This window comes from Sinocyclocheilus anshuiensis, unplaced genomic scaffold (genome assembly GCF_001515605.1).
Source record: "Sinocyclocheilus anshuiensis isolate Anshui unplaced genomic scaffold, SAMN03320099.WGS_v1.1 scaffold916, whole genome shotgun sequence".
In the NCBI taxonomy this organism is placed as follows: Eukaryota; Metazoa; Chordata; class Actinopteri; order Cypriniformes; family Cyprinidae; genus Sinocyclocheilus; species Sinocyclocheilus anshuiensis.
In genome coordinates this window covers 360,477-367,191 of record NW_015548264.1, presented here as the reverse complement: position 1 = coordinate 367,191, position 6,715 = coordinate 360,477, and the positions used below count along the sequence as shown (strand labels likewise).

General features: G+C 33.8%; 1 long non-coding RNA gene across 1 annotated transcript; it reads left to right on the top strand.

The window, feature by feature from the left end:
• The first annotated feature begins 2,237 nt into the window (after positions 1-2,237).
• LOC107655574 (uncharacterized) lies at positions 2,238-4,599 on the top strand. Its single transcript, XR_001630455.1, has 3 exons — positions 2,238-2,428; positions 3,245-3,329; positions 4,196-4,599. It is a non-coding gene; the product is annotated as an uncharacterized LOC107655574 (long non-coding RNA).
• Positions 4,600-6,715: the final 2,116 nt, after the last annotated feature.

Sequence of the window (6,715 nt, the reverse complement as noted above, 5' to 3'; positions counted from 1 at the left end):
GGTGGCTGACTAAATACTTTTTTGCCCCACTGTATGTGTGCAGTGCCATCCTCTCTTCTTATTCTTTTTGTGATATTTTTGGTGGTTGGCAAACCAACACAGAAGGTGCATTTCCGCCACCTACTGTACTGAAGTGTGGAAGGTAAAAGGTTGGAAAATTTTAAGTGAACAGTATTTTTTTTTTTTTTTAAAACACCCTCAATTCTATTTATTAACCCTGTAACTTTTAAATACTTACATACCTTAGCATATAATATTCTTAATTGCCTTGGGCCATTACCTAAAATGATCTGGAGTGTGATCCTTTTGATTCCCATTTTTGATTATTTATTTTCCTACAGCTGTTTTTAAATATTTCTGCATGTTTCTCAATATGATGCAAATGTTTACCTTTTAAACCATAAGATTTTTCGTATACCTCAGTTGCAATTAACCATTATACTTCAGTTTTATTCATTGATATTATTCCTTTGTCAATTCAGGATGTTTTAGGGTTCGCTTAGCAATGATGGTCTACCTCCTCACACCTACATGTGCCAGAATCCAAAGATATTTTACAACTGATCCTAATTGCTTTATTCTAAACTAACTCTGTATGAAGTCTTATATTATCGATGTTCTACAAATCTTACATTATTGATGTGCTGAAAATAGTCCAGTTGATAAGCTTGAAAGTGCTGCCACAGAATGGTCTAATGGGTTCTATTGCTTCTGCTAAATGATTAAATAAATATATGATCTATTGTTCTTTTTGCAATTTTAACTTTAAAAAGAGAAGACTGCTGCTGCTTTGCTTCTAGAATTTGGGTATCTTGAGTTATATATCTGCATCATGGTATGTTATATCTACTGGCTTGTTTGTTTCCTTGTTAATTATTTCTTTGTATGTAGCTCAACTGAAGGCTTTGGGGAAAAAAGTTCCAATCGAAGCTACAATCACAGAAGAAATTTCTAGCATTCTGTTGCAGTACCGAGCCACCACATAGTAAGTGTTTGTTATTTGTATCTTTATCTTTTCATTTATCTTAAAAAGAATAATTCCCTCAGTCTCTAGGTCAGGATTCCTATTTTCTATTTCAAAATACCACACTTATTCCAAGCTCAAATTTACAGACTTCTCTGTAGATTTTTCAGAGACAGTTTGATACTCTCACAATAATACAAACTAGTGTTGTCACAGTAACAAAATTTCAGGAGTCAATTTCAGAGATCTCTGCACTATAGTAAAAAAAAACAAAAAAAAACTAGGCTACTGAAAATATTTTAATTACTTGAAAAATATAAATATATCTTCAATTAAATAAGTTACTTATTAATGCTAATAATTACATAACTAATACATTAAAATAGCATGTAGCCTTCAAATATTTTTCAATAAAGTAAACATTGCTTTATTAAGGTCAAGACAAAAGTTAGTATTAAAAACCAAAGAAACTCATTATAGAACATTTCAATATATATTTTAGAGTGCTTTATACATCTATCTATTGTTCCTGATCAACAGAATCAATAGTCTATAGTGTAGAATCAATAGGCCAATAGTCTGGAAATTCAAACTCTGTTTTCTTTTTTCATATCCAGTCCTGGAAATTACTGAAATCAAATTCTATACATTCTGCGTAGGAACCCTGCTAGGCGATTTCACTTACAGAGTCTTTTTGCTGCCATATTATCCTTAAAATCTCCATTCCTAGAGAATTAACACTTTCAATCATTCCTATCATTTGCTTAACTGATAGACTCATCAACAATAACTTACCTTATGTTCCTTCTTACCAGAAGATTTCCCTTTTCATAGTCAGTTTCAAAGACATAATCCACACTTTTCTTCTATTTTCATTATTTCCAATACCTCCGCTATCCGCTCCAAACATTTGATGCTCCATAGTTTCCGGATAATTTCCGGAATCTCCTGCACTTCTTTCCTGAGAACGCAACAGTATCAGTCCTGCTGTGATACAGATGTTGACCACAAGAGGAAGCCGGTGATCACCTTTCATTCGCCCGTCTTACATTTAATGTAACAAATAGGGATTTTTGTTTAAAATATGAAATATTTGAAGTAAGCTACAGGTTAATAAAATTAGAAACCCAACTTTGAGTCATTTTCTGTCTGCTGGTGGTACAATAAGAACGGCTCGTTCTGGTAGAAACTGTGCAGTTTGCCATCCGCTCCACTGGGGCGGCGAAGGCAGGTTCACTTTCACGTTCAAAATGACACCTTTCCATCTCTGTAAACAACATGACACCCTCATGACGCCGCAATACATTTGTATCGTTTTACCGTTATAAAAGTACAGTTTCTGCAGCTGACAGCTGAATGACAGACTCATAATGTCACTTAACAGCACATATTTCATCCCAACAGGAAAAACAACCGACACACGCTGTGATAAAGTGAAGGAATCGACTGTCACGCGACTCACCTGTGAGTAACTTTACGCATAAAGTGCGTTTCTCTTATAAATTCACTATCACGCATTATATTGCAGTCCTCGTTTGTTTTTAAGTCATTAATTAAGTTTGTATTGATGTATTATTCTGATATGTTAAAGCGGTGCTTAATGTGTTTGCTAGAGAATTTGAGTGATGCTGCTCTTTCTTTGGCTGACAGTGGCAATCTCTGTTTAAGTTTCTAAAACCTTCAAACTTAAAAAAAAAAAAAAAACTCTAAGCCTAAAAGTATTATTTATTGTTATGGTTATTTTATAGTTCTTTTATACCAAACATGTATGAATGCAGTCATATCTGTTATTATTTATTATGATTTATTGATTTTATCACTGACTTTGTTTACATTCTGTGCTCCTGCAGAACTGTCAGACATTTACAAGAACAACAAGTTGTTGCTTTACTTTTCGAGTGTGAATCTAAGGAGGTGGTTCATATACACTGTATGAAGTAGGATAATAAGGAATAGTACTTGTAACTGTTGATGCTATAGTATCATCGTAGTAATAGTCTACAGGATTCATGTTTGTTACTAGTTGATGTTGTGTGAAGCTCTGATGTTCCTTCTGATTTATGGCACACTTAATGTTACTGTCAATGCAATCTTTTTTATTATCCATGATTTCATCTTTCATTTTCTGCATCTGAGTTCTACATCAGTTATTTGAATTATATAGTAGCCTAATGCACAAAAAGTGTGTTTTTGTGCTTAAAATGTATAAACGAAGGTTTTTAGCTCTTTTGTGCAATTGAAAGTCTGTGCACAATATGGAGTAATGTTTAATCTCTACAGAATAAGGGATGTTTGGACCGTTACACAACAACATAAGCATGTGGACAGACATTGACTGTAATGATGGACATCTGCTGATGCACAGGTAATGCTTATGTCTGTGTTTATATTCCAGTTTCATGCAGTCTATAAACTGAATTTGAGAGAATGAGTTCAGGGTCTGGCTAAATATTACAATTTTTGTTTTAAGGTAAAACATAAGGTTTATGTATTGCTGTCAGATCTCGATTATTGAAAAATCTGTTTATTTGATGCAAAACATATATGTGTGTGTAAAATTGACACATGCCATGGTTCTTATTTGTTTTTGCTGATAATTTAGAATCCAGTTAAAGAAGTTACTGCTTGCCACTGTTATATTCCCTTTGTTAGTGAGGGAAAATAAAGCTTAAGGAACAGATGAATGTGTGTTAGAGAGTAGTAAATACTTAAGAGACAGTTTTTTAGATACTTTTAAATTCTGGTATTCATTCATTAATTCATTCATTTGTGCATTTGTGTTTTCCTTAAATTGACATTTATTAATTTTATGATGATTTTAGATTCTAATTTTATGTTTTTTAAAATAGATTTTCCCAAAATGCATGCATTTTCCTTTCCCTAAATTGACATTAATGAATTTTTAAATTGTACAATTTTAGATTCTGATTCTTTCTTCAATGTTTATTTTATTTTTTCATTATTTTTATTTATTATTTTTATTTATTTATTTTTTTTCAAAATGTGTGCATTTGCTTTTTCCTCAAATAATACAAAAAACATTAGTTAGTGTGAGTGCTGATGGGCTAGTGGTCAGTGTTCAAGTCATGGGAGCTGAACCTGACATAGGAGACCAGGGTTCAAGTCCTTCCTCTGCTGCTGGTTTGATTTGTGTTAGGAATTTTTTCCAAAAAAAGTTTTTTTTTTAATTTTATAATATTTTAGTTTTTTTCTTTGTTCCTCCTCCCATAGGTCCACCTCTCCTCCATCCCCACAGTCCCCCTCATCTCTGTTACCACCCCAGGTATGTCAGTTAGTCTGTGTTTCTCATCTGTTTTTCCACCCCAGATATCTTAGCCAGTTAGTCCGTGTTTCTTATGGCTGTGTAGCCAGTCTGTTTCACCACCCCTGAGTGCTCACTGTGAGCCTCAGGTATTCGCCTTTGCCACCACACCCTTTCGCTTGGTGTACTGCCCCAGGTACTTTGCTGTCGCCACAGCTTTATTGCTTTGGTGTGTTCCCCGCACATTGAACAGTGGGATTTGAACCCAAGCCTCTACCGTAATCTTGTCTGCAACCAACGTGTGTTCAGCCACTAGTGCCATCATGGCTTTCACACTGAGAGTTGTCGTTTGAGGCACATTGTAGGATTTAATGACAGTAATTTAACATAAGCAATAGTGGGATTTGAACTCAGCTCTCTAAGATTAAAGTCCAATGTTTTATCAACTGAGCCGGTTGATTTGGAAAATGTTCTGGGTGGAGTTTTATTGAGTGCTTTGTATTATGTGAAGAAAAACAATGCTGCTGTGGGTTTTGAAACCACATCTCAATCGTAGTCTTTGTTCAAATAATGTATGCTTAACCACTGCAGCTTTCGCCATGTACTTGTCCATTTAGAGAGCTTCATTTAATTTAATGACAGCAATTTAAAGTAAGCAACTGTGGGAATTGAACTCAGATCTCCCAAATGAAAATGCAACACTTTTTTCACCTGAGCCATTGAGTCCATGGAGTGTTTCAGACAAGGTTTTATTGAGAGCTTTGCTTAAAAGAATGAAAAGCCTAATAAATTAATAATTAATAATAAACCTAATAATTATATCTCAAATTACAAGCGTTTAACCACTACACCATTGTGGTCTCCACAAGAACCATGGCCATTTAGAAACCTTTGTTCAATTTAATGACTAAAATTTAACATGCAATTGTGAGATTTGAACTCAGGACTCTTACATAAAAACACAATACTCTACCACTTGAGCCACTGAGTCTGACTGTTTTGTTTGGTGTTCGGATGGGTTTTGTTAAGAGCTCTGTTTTTTATGAGGAAATTATTAGGAATTATGGGATTTAAACCAAGATTTTATATACAACAGGGAAGCAATGAGCCAATTTGTGATGTTGGCTTTAGTTTTATTTAAGGATTGTTTACAGTTTCAGCCCAATTACCAATAAAAAAAAAAATAGAGTGGGATTTGAACTCAGGGCTCCATGATTAAAACGCAAAGTTCTATCAACTGAGCCACTGAGTCTGACAGTTTGCTTAAGTGTTTTGGACAGGTTTTGTTAAGAGAGCTGTTTTATGTGATGCTAAAGATGAGCAATTATAGGATTTGAAACAGTATTTTACATAGGCAAACAATTAGCCAATTTGTGATGTTGGCTTTAGTTTTTAAGGGTTATTTACTGTTTTACCTGAGTTAAAGCATTGAATTAATTGCGAAAGCTGGATTATAACTCAGGATTTCAAGATTAAAACCCAATGTGTGATCGCCTGAGCCACTGAGTCTGACAAACTGCTTGGGTGTCTTGGACAGGTTTTGTTAAGAAAGCTGTTTCATATGATGATAATCATTAGCAATTATAGGATTTGAAACAAGATTTTACATACAACAGGAAAGCAATTATTTTTATAAATTGCTTGGGTGTTTTGGACAGGTTTTGTTAAGAAAGCTGTTTTATGTGATAAGAATCATTAGCAATTATAGGATTTGAACCAATATTTGACATACAATAGGTAAGCAATCAGCCAATTTGTGATGTAAGCTTTAGTTTTTAAGATTAGCTAATTTTATTTTAGTTAAAGCGCTTAATTACAAAAGTGAGAGTGGAATTTGAACTCGGGACTCCAAGATTAAAATATCAACTGAGCCATAGAGTCTGATAAATTGTTTGGGTGTTTTGGACAGGTTTTGTTAAGAGAGCTGTTTTATATGACGACAAACATTAACAATTGTCAGGTATTAACCAAGATTTTACATACAATAGGTAAGCAATCAGCCAATTTGTGATGTTGGCTTTAGTTTTTAAGGGTTATTTACTGTTTTACCTGAGTTAAAGCGCTTAATTACAAAAGTGAGAGTGAGATTTGAACTCGGGACTCCAAGATTAAAACTCAATGCTCTATCACCTGAGCTACAGAATCTAACTAATTGTTTGAGTGTTTTGGACAGGTTTTGTTAAGAATGCCGTTTTATATGATTACAAACAAGCAATTGTCAGGTTTGCACCAATATTTTACATACAATAGGTAAGCAATCAGCCAATTTGTGATGTAAGCTTTAGTTTTTAAGCTTAGCTTATTTTAGCTTAGTTAAAGCATTAAATTAATTACAAAAGTGAGATTGGGCTTTGAACTCAGGACTCCAAGATTAAAACTCAACGTTCTATTATCTGAACTACTAAGTCTGACAAATTAACAGGGTTTCAATTTGTTATGTATAATATAATGTAATAAATGAGCTTTAACATATAAGCAAAAGCAGGTTT